The sequence below is a fragment of the Crocuta crocuta genome, unplaced genomic scaffold (assembly GCF_008692635.1).
Source record: "Crocuta crocuta isolate KB4526 unplaced genomic scaffold, BGI_CrCroc_1.0 scaffold184, whole genome shotgun sequence".
NCBI classification, from domain to species: domain Eukaryota; kingdom Metazoa; phylum Chordata; class Mammalia; order Carnivora; family Hyaenidae; genus Crocuta; species Crocuta crocuta.
Window position 1 is genome coordinate 4,790,911 of NW_027530006.1, and position 12,288 is coordinate 4,803,198.

Genomic DNA, 12,288 nt, shown 5'->3' on the forward strand with positions numbered 1-12,288 from the left:
TGGGCTTCTGGCAGGGCTGGTAGAAGTAGCGGTCAAAGACAACTCTTCTCTCCAAAATGAGAATAAGGTTGTGAAATTCTCGGTAGGTTTGTGGTTGGGAGACGCCATGCTCTACTGGCAAGATGTGACTTGGCATTTGCTGTCAGAATCAGAAATAGAATTTTCTCCCCCTCAGATAAAAGCATCTGCATGTTTGGAAGAGGATGCACAGGGCTTCAGGATTCTGGCAAGTTGTGAATGTATCTATCTGACCATCTGCTGTTGAGCTGAGCGCTTATTAGCGTTCAGGGCTTATGTTTCTTCTAAGGTTTTACAGAAAAATTCACATTTCTGTTGTTTTCACCAGTCCCAGGCTCTATCTTAGATGTTGTCCTTGCTTTATAAATTGTTCTGATTTTAGATTTCTCTTGGTCACAGTGGCCTGGTTTGCTTCCTTATTTGAATGGGCTAAAATTCATCTGTTTTGAGAACTAAACCTCAACTCCCTCGAGCACTCAGACTCTATCATTCAAATCTTTACAACTTCATTTCCGGTGCCACTGGCATCTCCCATCCGGGGTACTGCATCCAGGGTACCTCCCAGCTGGAGCCCTGCCTTCCATCTCTCTGCGCAGGGCAGCTACATGACCTCTATAGAGAACAGATTTAATGCAGTCACTCCTCTGTTTAAAACCCTTCAGTGGCTTCTTGTTGTCTAAAGAATAAAGTACAGACTCTTGAACACAACTTCTCAAGGCTAAAATAATTTAATCCTTGCTGATCTCTTCCTAGCCATACCTTTTACTTCTTCTTCAAACATTTCATTATAAAATTTAACAAAAATTCAGAAAGGTACAGAAAATGGTATACTAGACGCCTACCATTTATTTTAACATATTAACAGTTTACTGTATTTACTGTATTTCTTTTAACCAGAGGAAAAGGACAAAAACTGTTTGGATGTAGTTTTTTTAGGATGCCAGCCAGAAGTCAGGGGTTCCTCTTCTTCGAAGGGTCCTGAAATCCAGTTTTTTGTTTCCTTAAGCCACGAGTCTACTGAAAGTTCTGTTTAGCTCTTCAGCCTTATAGCTGTTGCCTTTGTGAATCAACAGACCTCTAGGTGAAACTAAGAGTAGGAAAGGCTCATCTCTGAGCTTCCCTTTTTTCAGGAATTTGAGCCCTGTGGTTCCTCACAACTCTAGTAGTTTTCATCTGGTTTGGTTAAAACTCCTATTTCTCACTGAGGTCTTAATTTATTTGCCTTCTTTCCCTATTGGCCTGTGTATCCAGTGTGTAGCAAAGACTGTGGTGCATAGTGATTGGTCCTGTAACAAAGGCAGTTCCAGAGACCTAGAATGGAGGAAGTGTGACCACTATTTATATTTCAGGTGTTCCAAAAGCAAAGGCTGGTTGGAAAGAGACATTTTCAAAGAGATTTTTGAACCAAAATGTCCATGTGATTAGTGAACATTTCATCTCTGGAACTGACCTCTTCTGTGTCATGCGTACATGTTAGCTCCAAGACCAGCTCATAATGGCAAATCATTTTAAAGCTTCTTTGGGGAGTTCTACAAAAGTCAGTGTTCCGTATGCAAAGGCTATTCAGGGAATATCTTTTTCTCATTCAGTGACTTCCAGGGAGCAAAAGTTAATCATTAGTGCTTATTTTATTGGGCAATCATTTATGGCAGAAGCAGGTGGTGGAAACATCTTGTGTGCTTTGTACACACAATTCTGGGAGAGGCTGAGGTATTTGACCATAAGAAATGAGGGTTGGTTTGGTCTTAGCTGGTAGGAGGTTATGTGGAGTGTGCATATGCATGTGTGTGCGTGCATGTCTTATGGAGCCACTTAAGATGGCATCACCCCTTCCCACACAGATACAATACAGACTATGACCATTGCTGCTACTGTTTCTTTTAACCAAATTAAAAAAATAAAGGTCATTGTTTTTTCCTTTTCAGTTACCTCACCCCAAGGCCTGTATTCATCTGTGGCAGTATGCTGTACTTTGAGTAACAGAATGTGTGGGGCTTATATAGCACCCTAATTTCCGGCACCTGCATACTCACTCACACTACCCACATACCATGCTGACTTGCTCACCGATTGTGTGAGAGGGTGGTGTGATCTATGATATCTTTTCCACTCTAACTTTGAGGTATATAGTTTCATTTGGGCAGCTTTTTTTCCTAAGGGAAAGAACTCCAGTCTTGCAGTTAGTCAAAATAATTTGGATTATAGCTCTGCCACTTAATATATTAAAGGAATTTCTCTAAACTTAGACTTTTTTTAAGTTTATTTATTTATTTATTTTTAGAGAGAGATAGTGTGAGTGGGAGAGGGGCAGAGAGAGAGGGAGAGAAAGAATCCCAAGCTGGCTCTCCATTATCAGTGCAGAGCCCAGTGCTGGGCTCACACTCACGAACCATGAGATCATGACCTGAGCCAAAAACAAGAGTCAGACACAACCGACTGAGTCACCCAGGTGCCCCTAAACTTGGAATATCTTAACTTTCCTTATCTACAAGTTGGAAAGAATTATACTTTTATCATAAAGTTGTTGTGCAGTTAAATTAGACCGTGCTGCATGTGAAAGTATTTTCTACCTCAAAAGCATTGTTACTATTTTTATTTAAATTATGATTTGACTGCCTACTTAAGGTTTTATATGCTTCAGTCAGGCAGTTGATGAGGAATGCTGGCTTTTGGAGGCAGAGGGGAAGAAAAGTGATATTTATAAGTAATGAATGCTTGGTACTCCTCCTCTCCTTACCGTTGGTTGGCATAACACATTGTCATCCTTAAAATGAGAAACTTGCTAGCGCTTTGTGGTTCATTCAAGTCCAGCGGGAATAAAGTTTTCCAAAAACTGTTCCTCCTTTGAATGAATCCTGACTGCTTGCCAAATTCTATTAGCCAGAGATTGAGTTTGTTTTGTTTTTCTCGGCATGTAATTTGATTGCCCAATTAGATTGTATAGCTCCAGACGTTTTTGGAAATGTATTCTATTTTGCAAGGCTGCTTTGTCATGGTATAGAATTGACCAGGGAGGCTGTAAGCCCTCCTCATCTGCAGAGTTTGCTCCCTTCTTGTTTTGAATGGCACTCGAAGCCCCTGCTTATCACACGTGGCACATGCTTTCCCTCTGACCTGAAATCCGCATGTGCAGTGTGCTGGCAGGTGCCTGCCCCAAAACTTCTTTTCCATTGGATATTTGCACTTGGGACTTGGGATGACGGCCCTTGGGACGTCACTTTCATCCATCCTCTAAACTCCACACTTGTTTGCTTCTTTTCCCAGTAACCCCTCCTCTGATCTGCCACTGCGTGAATCAGTGAATTTTGTACAGCTCAAATGTTAGACTCCTCCTCAGCCTGTCTCTCAGTCCTCTTCTGCCAATGCGTGGCGACTGTCCTTGTTTCAGTCTGGCAAAAAATGGTAAATGTCACATCATCGTTCTTAGTTGAGCCTGCCACACTGAGCGACTGCCCAACAGCAAGCCGTCATTGGTACCTAGACTGTGCTAGGAGGAGGAACTAACTGAGGATTTTTACCTGCTCTGAGGACTTCATTCACATATTTTTAATGAGAATGTTTTAGGGGCATCAATAAATTGATTTGAAGGAGGAGAAATCTAGTATTAAAAATGAAAAAAAGCACTAAGTGTTAATGAAATTGACTTATAAACTTGATAATAAATTAACATGGTTTACATTGTACTTAGCCCATGCCAAGAGGAAAACAGTGTCTTGGGACTATGTTTAGGAAAATAATTTTGTCTTTTTCTCCCAAGTGGAAGATGGAAATCACTAAGGATAAAAAGCTAATGTTTATTGACTGTTGCTTTTCTTTGCGGTTTTGGAGCAAAGTTTGCTCATACAACAACAACAACAACAACAACAACAAAAGTGCTGAGAAATAGAAATACGCTTGAATGTATATGGCTGAGTTATTTAGATCCTGTAAACACATTTTCAAACACATTATCCAAACACTCACTTTTTTTGCTCAAAAAGAGTGAACGCTAATTCTAGTTGCTATTTGGAAGATCGTAAAAACACTTTATTTCTACTTTACAATAAAAGTAACTTTACAGTCTCATGTTACTGTTGACTCTTCCTGAGCAAACAGAGCAGGACACTCAGTGTATCGTGGCATCGTCTTTCGGTTTGGAGGATCAGTGGATCTTCAAAGTGGGAAGTGAAAACCTTCAGCCTCTACCTCTGTAGGAATCCCTTCTTTGATACCCTTGACAGCTCTGATCCTGCAGCCTCTCTGACACCTGGGGCAGCCTGTGTTATCAGATGTTCTCATTGTTGGCAGGTGCCTGTGGCCAACCAGAGTATTCTGTCCTGTAGCTTCACCTCATTCTGCACTTGGTGAGAACCCACAAAACACATCTTCTTTCTGTCTTGTACACAAAGGCTTGCCAAATACCTGAAGAGAGTCCCAGCCTCTGCCCCTCTGTCTTTCTCTTTGTAGATAAGCATCCCCAGCCATCAGGTGCCCCTTGGATATCTTGGTTTCCATTCCAAGGCAACCTGCATTACATTCCTCTGAGTAACATGAGTTGGGGGAGAAAGTCCCTGTTTCTCAATGGGCACCCAGAACCGTATTCAGTGTTCAGTATGTTCCCTGATCCATGCTAATGACTCTGGTTCTGTCCTTTTCCATCATTCTCTCTCACTCAAATTATTCAGCAGTGAAGAGGTGAGCCAGTGGAATCCAATAGAACTGAGTTTGAATTTTGTTGCTATGCTTCTGGCTTACCAGTTGTATGACCCTGGGAAAGTCACTTAACTACTCTGAAACTTAGTTTGCTTTTTTCCTAAGTAGGGATAGAAGATTCTGACTTTATGGAATTGTGGGGGACAGAGAGAATGTTTGTATCACCTAGCCTGATATTTGGCAAATCGCAAGCATATGATATGCGGCAGCTTCAGTTTTAATCATTGTTAGTACTGTAGCACTATTCTTGAGAGTCCTCTTGCTATTTTTATGCAGAGTGCAGCAGCAACAGGAAGGGCAGCATCTCCCTGCCGGCCCCTACTAAGCTTGTCACCAAATAAAACTTTCCTTTCCCCTCATATGTATTGATTTTAGTCTATGTCTCCCCAGATACTGTTGCCATACAGCTATTTTTTATGCAACTATTTTTTAAAGTAGTTTGAAAGACAACTTCTTTGAACTTTCTCTATGTTTATAGCTGCATTTTGAAACAATTCAGAGCCTATGTCTTCTCCATCAAGTTCAATTTTTTAATGAGTTTCAACTTTGAGAGACAGCTTATAGAAATCATTGTGACTCTTGAATGCTGAGAACAAACTGAGGACTGATGGGTGTGCGGGGGGGAGATGCGCATGGAGGAGGGCACTTGTGGGGATGAGCACTGGATGTTATATGGAAACCAACTTGACAATAAACTATTTGTAAAAAAAGAAAAGAAAAGAAAAGAAATCATTGTGACTAACAGGACACTGTCATTTATGGTAGTTGCTTTCCCTTCCAGCTTTTTATAATTGACAGATTAGGCTGTTTTTTGTCATTGATGCACTACGAATGGAGGCTCAGCCTGCATTTACTGAGCACTTACTGAGTTCCAGGGCTGTCTTGGGGACGCAAAGATGCATGAGACAGGCCTGGATGTTGAGAAGCCTGAAGGTCGGGTAGTGATCAGATTAATCAAGAGCCAGTGTGGTAAGAATTGTTGATGATATGGTAGAGATGGGAGTCTTGATGAACTCTGTTCTCTGCTGATTGGAGCTTTAAGGACTTCTCTGAGGAGGTGCCCTTTGTTTTTTTGTTTTGTTTTGTTTTTGTTTTTGTTTTTGTTTTTACAAATAGTTTATTGTCGAGTTGGTTTCCGTATAACACCCTGTGCTCATCCCCACAAGTGAGGAGGTGCCCTTTGAAAGGACAGCAGAAGTTGGCAAGGTCCGTACGCTAGGTCCTTGACATCCAAACAGGGAAGATAGGGCCCAGCTTTTTGAGGAATTCACAGTAAGCAGAGATGGAATTTTGTCTTTCTTTTTCCACTCCTTCCATTTTCTTGAAGTAAGTGCCCAGCCATTGGTACCCTGAGCCGCAGCTCTCCTGTCTTCGCTCTTCAGTCCTGAAGCGTCAAGCCCTTTCCATGCTCAAAGTAAAAGTAAAAATAGTGAGGTGTATGCATGAGTGTGTGTGTGCATGTGTGCATGCCTGTGTCCGTGTGGGCTTGTTTTTTTTTAGTTTCGCTGTAATATATTTTCCCCATCCTTATGGGAGCATGAGTGCTGTTTAAAGAATTTGTTAGCTGACCAACTAGGGGCTTTGGAGAATGACTTGTAAGTTGTCATTCTTAGCTTGCTATGGTCAGTAAAAGGGCTTTTATAAGCTATCTTTTTCACAGTGTATGGCACCCTGGGAAGGGAAAGCCATGTGTTCTACGGTTGGGAGGACAGAAGGTCAGCGTAACGGATTGGGGTTATAACAGAAATGTTAAATGAAAGAGCGAAGAGTTTACTAATGTGACGATTTGCCACCCTCAGTCAGGTTTGTCCTGCTGCACTGAATAACAGAAGAATTGTTACGTGATGAAAACAGAGGTCAGTAGCCTGGGTTTCATCTGAAATTTAGCTTTAAAATGTCATGGGGCCTTAGGTGAGTCTTATCGCCCTTGTCTGGCTTGCTGCTTCATCTATACATTTTGCTAGGGGTATAGCAAGCAATTCCTGGGGTGCACAGCAAATTTGGGCAACCTCCCCAGCGTCTGATGCTGGCTTGGATAGTAGGCCATGATGGGTGAAGTGGCTGGCAGTAACTTGGTTAAGAGGACTGGTTTTAAAATGATTCAGACCTAGGTCCACATCCTAGTTCTGCCCCTTGTTGGCATGATGGCCTCGTGGGAAGAAGATGACATCTTTTGGTTCCATTTCCTCATCTATAAAATGGGACTAACAACAACACATAAGGATACTGGGTTGTTCTGAGGATTAAAAAGAGATTGGAGAGAGCAATCAACACTGTGCCTGCCCCATAGTCAGCACTCATTACTCTAGAGCCAGCTATAATTTTCCAAGTACCTCTCCATTGGAATATTCCCTTTTTGAAAATCGTGTCCCCTTCAGCACTTTCTCACGTTTTTTGTTGGGCCAAATTACGTTCTTTTCCTTTCATTTATTTAATAAACATTTAATGAGCATGTGTTGTGTGCTAGGGGCAGGCATAAACATCACAGTCATTGGGACGTCTGAGTGGCTCAGTCGGTTAAGCGTCAGACTTCGGCTCAGGTCATGATCTTATTGTTTGTGAGTTCAAGCCCCACGTTGGGCTCTGCTGATAGCATGTAGCCCACTTCATGCTTTCTTCCTCTTCCTCCCTTTTTCTCTGTCCTTCGCCACTTGCATGCATGTTTTCTCTCAAAAATAAACATTAAAAAAAATCATAGTCCTTGCCTACAGGGAGTTTGGATTTCAAAATTGCTAGTGATGGTTCCTTCCTTCAATGGTAAGAGGAAGCTTTTGTCTCACTGACCTTCAGGAAGTCAGAACCAAAGCCCAGGCTTCTTGCTTTCTCTCAAAGATGGTTTATTCTTTCCATGTGCTCTGTTTACCTGGAAAGGGCCAAGAAGAAAGGAGAATGGTCGGGCCTGCAAAGGCTCCCTTATTTATTTGGGCCTAAAGCTGAAAGACAAGGTCTGAGCAACTTTTCTGGCCAGAGGAGGGGTACTCATGAAATTCTAGGTGGAAGGAGGCCTGCACTGTGGGTCACTTGCTAAGGTTTGAGTCTCCTGTCTTGGTGTGCTTTGCAGTATGAATTGAGAGCCAGAAGCTTTTACGCTACCTCCAAAACCAGACCCTCTCAACCAGGCTTGGCATCCTGTCTTCCACACTGTGGGCTTCCCTTTCCATCTCCTGCATATGTGGGCTCCCCTGGACAGTTTTCTTCTTGGTTTTACCATGAATCTCCCAGTTTCTTCCCAATGTCTTAGCCCCTAACTTACACTTAACGATTTCTGTTAAGACCCCTATCTTATCACACTTGGCAGTCAACAAAAGTTAACTTCACTTATGTATATTTTCCAACACAGAGAATAATTCTCTTCTTTATAGTTTTTCACATACAACAGTCCATATTCATAAACCATTTCCCCATGGCATTTCTCTATCAGAATCATTACCAAATGTCTGGGAAGAAAAAGTACAGCCTGTGTCAGCTTGAAGACAGTCCCCCAAACCCTTCCCCGCATTAGCTTTCTAGATTATTAGTGTGAAGTGTGTTTTAGGTTCCAGAAGAAGAGATAAGCCTCAGACCCTGCATCCTGCTGTGATCACCCTGACTTTACCCTGGGCTGCCTAGTGCTTTCGAGAAGAGTCAAGTCAAAATGTTTATTTTTTACATTTATAGAGGTTTTTTTCCCCTGTAGAGCCCAAAGTGCTTTCCCTCTCTCTGTGTCTCCCATTTTTTCTCGCATCCTCAAAATACTTCTGCTTGCATAAAAAGAGGAATGTCTTAGATTCATTTCTTATGAGAATTCATGGAATGAAGAGAGGTGTTGACTTTGCCCCAGATTTTGAATTTGATTTTCAGAGTCAGGATTAAGTCCCAGGTCTTCTGATGTTGAGACTTGTACAGTGTTTACTGGACTCCGGATGTTATTTGAAAAACAAAACACTAAAGTCTACTTACTTCCTTGTAGTATTTTATCACAAACTGCATACATTAAGTCAGGAATTTCAGGAAGTATTATAAATATGAAAGATAATTTAAGAGATGTGACTTGCTGTGTCATGCAGTGGCTTCTTCCAAAAGCAAAGAGGCAGTGAATTATGCCTCTTGTTCTTTATATCTTGAGATTTTAAATCAGTTTTCTGTCCTTACCTTCCTAATCTGTTATTTCCACTAAATTATTTTTAAAAATTATTAATCTGACTAATTGGCTTTTGTACCTAACGTTTGACTTGTTAATTAATTGCAAAGTAGTATAGTATCATTTCCTATTTCTGTAGCTTTACCTTCTATGACTCTCTATGCCATAGTGTGACTCATTTGTTCTTTCCCTAAGGATCTGGAAATAAAACCATGTTATTGAGAAGAGAAAAATAGAACAGTTAAATCATCTTTTTTGCCAGGATATTCTGGGGTTTTGTTTTTCATATATATGTAGACACATTTATAATATAGGCATATGCATATCTACACCTATGATTTCTATCTAAGTCTATACTTTTATTCATTCAGGGAAATTGGCAGCCCACTCAATGCCACACTTGTGTGCTAGGTTATAGGAATCCAACAAACACAAATTCCTTGCCCTCAAGAAGCTTGCAGATGTTAAAGAATCAAGCAAATTCACCTAATTTTATATCTATACATATAATGCATATATATCCATATATATTTAATTGTACGCATGGAAGAAGTATCACATGATGGTTAAGAGCATGCATTTTTAGAATTGGACCTGGTTGCCTAGCTCAGTCCACTACTAGCTGAATAGCCTGGGGCAAGTCACTTAGACTCTTACACAGCTTCCTCATTGGTGAGGAAATAGGAGCACCCTGTGTGGTTTCAGTAAGATAATGCAAGGAAAAATTTTAACGTGGTGGCTGTTATGTAGTAAGCACTTGATAAATCTAATTATGACCACTCTGTTTCATGTGTAATGACAGTTTAAATACAGTAAGTTAGAAAGCTATGAACTGATACCTCGCTCTGAAATCAAATCCACGGAAGACATTTATTCTAGACTTTTTAGGGATGTGGTAAGGAGATAAGCCATCTGGTAGCGTGCAGTTATAAATAACACTTCTTTCTGTGGACAGTCTTTAGTTTATATTCACTAAAGGAAGTACACACTGCTTCTAATGGAGCAGCAGAGCTCTTAGAATTGGGCCCTTAGCACTTGTCCACTTTCAAAATGTCAAAAATGAAAACATGGAAGCCTTCAAACACTCTTCGAAAATAATGTTTATCTCTAAATACCATTTGGTAGACGCTAATTGCTTATACTCTCTTCGTAACTTGCTAATGAGTTTTCACTGAAGGACACAGAAAGTTGTGAGAGTAAGAAAGTGTGATCAATGAAATACTTAGGAAGGATAAAACTTTATGTTTCTCACTTCAAGCAGTGCTTAGAGCCATGTCTGACTTTGTAAGTAGGACTGAACAGGTTTATAACATTATTCTGAGAGACGGAAGTGATTCGAGTCTGGAACAAACCTTTTAGCAAAGGTAGTCTATACCCTGTGATGTTGGTGGCTTGGTTAGTTGGCTCACAAGTTACCTTTCTTTAGAATAATACCACCATATACCATGCATTGTTTAGGATGAACTGAAATCAGAGAATACATATGTAAGACTATAGTGTATTTATTGAAAAAGTCCACTTATGAATGGACCTGTAGAATTCACACCGTTTGTTGAAGGATTAGCTTGTACTTAAAAATGGTTGAAATGGTAAGTTTTAGGTCATGTGTATTTCACTATGATTAAAGAAAACAAAAGGTAAGGTCCTTGAATAAGGCACCTGAAAGAAAATGGTGTTACTTACTACTTCTCTCCCGTCTTGGCAAGAATTAGTAGAAAGGATCCCAGGAGGATGTGAAGTGATTTGGAATGGAGAAACTTTAAGGTGGAAGAATCTGGGGATGTGTCCACTACCTTGTGTCGAATGGTCATGAAGAAAGGGCCTTGTAAGCTTTCTGGTACAGCATGTGCATTTCACGAGTGAGGAAAGTCAGGCCAGTAGTAAAGTGACAGAGCCTGGAGTATACATGGGTGAGATCTCCCACCTTCCTGGCCTGTGTGGGGGCTCCCTGGTGGTGCTTCCTGCCCTGGCTCATCCTGTGGGGTCTCAGCAGTTTTCTCGCTGATACTTCCTGCTTGTAATCCGTCCTAAACCCAGGCCTTTTTATTTTCTGGAGTTAGTGTTAGACACTACAGATCAAGATCTCAGATTTCAGACGCCATTTGCAAACAAGGTCCCCAAGCTTGCCACACTTCTGCCCAGCAAACTACAAATGTGGGGGTTCTCATGATCTCCTCCTCAGGCTTGGTAATTTACTAGAACAACTCACAGAACTCAAGAAGCTACTTTACTTAGGATTTTTTGTTAATTATAAAGGATGCAGGTCAGGAATAGCCAAATACAAGAGATGCATAGGGGGGCGCCTGGGTGGCTTAGTCGGTTAAGCGTCCGACTTTCGCTCGGGTCATGATCTCGCGGTCCGTGGGTTCGAGCCCCGCGTCGGGCTCTGTGCTGACTGCCAGCTCGGAGCCTGGAGCCTGTTTCAGTCTGTGACTCCCTCTCTCTCTGACCCTCCCCTGTTCACGCTGTCTCTCTCTCTCTCCTAGAAATAAATTTTAAAAAAATATATAAAAAAAAAAAGAAGAGATGCATAGGGAAAGGTAAGGAAGAGGAGTGACACAAGCTTCCATGTCCTCCAGGCATGCCACCTTCCCAGCACACCCATTTGTTGATCCAGCTGTCCGAACCCTGTTGTTTAGAGGTTTTTATAGATGTATAATTAAGTAAGCATGATTGATCAAATCACTGGTCATTGGTGATTGAACCCAATGTCCAGCCCCCCTGGGAGCTCCCTGGAGGTCAGAGAGGGGCCCAAACGTTCCAGCCCCTCTAATGGCTTGGTCTTTTTGGCAATCAGGCATCATCCTGAAGGTAGCAACACCCAGCCCAGGTCCCTAATGAAAGATCAAATTATCTTACAAAAGAAAATTTTTTCTCTTTCAACACTTAGGAAATTCTAAGGGTTTTGGGAGCTGTTTGCCAGGAGCCAGGGAAAAGAACAAATGTTTATTTTGTCTTCTACCATGGCTAGGAAGAAAGGGATAGATGGGGTAAGAGGAGAGAGAGTAGTGCTGGCTGGAAGGAGGGCATGATCTTTCAACCTGGCTGGTGAGGTGCGACCTGACAAAGACACCAAGTGGAGCATTGAAGCAAACGTACAGTCGTCTGAGAGAAGATGCAGGAAGGACTGTAAGTGTAAAAGGACAGTTGTGTCACTGAGGGATTTGAGAAAAGGGATGATATTGTGATGATGTCAGTATTGTGTTGCCTTAAAAAGCACGCCTGCAAGCCGTCTTGTATTCACAAAAACACTTTCAACCTACCTGACGTTGTGGCTCATTGAAGTTTTATGCTGCCTATAGTTTTTTCAGTAATGAAAGGAAAATGTTGAACTCCCTACTTACCAAACTCATTTCTGGGATATGATTTCTCCTTGGAAGTTTTTGAAAGCCATTCCAGTAATACTCAAGGGAAGGTGAGACTTTGCTTCTATGGTATAAGGTTAAGACCCCAAAGCC

At 41.5% G+C, this 12,288-nt stretch overlaps 1 protein-coding gene across 1 annotated transcript in view; it reads left to right on the plus strand.

Moving 5' to 3' along the window:
* SUMF1 (sulfatase modifying factor 1) overlaps positions 1-12,288 on the plus strand; it is a 97,076-nt gene that overhangs the window by 59,702 nt on the left and 25,086 nt on the right. The gene's annotated exons all lie outside the window — the stretch shown is intronic.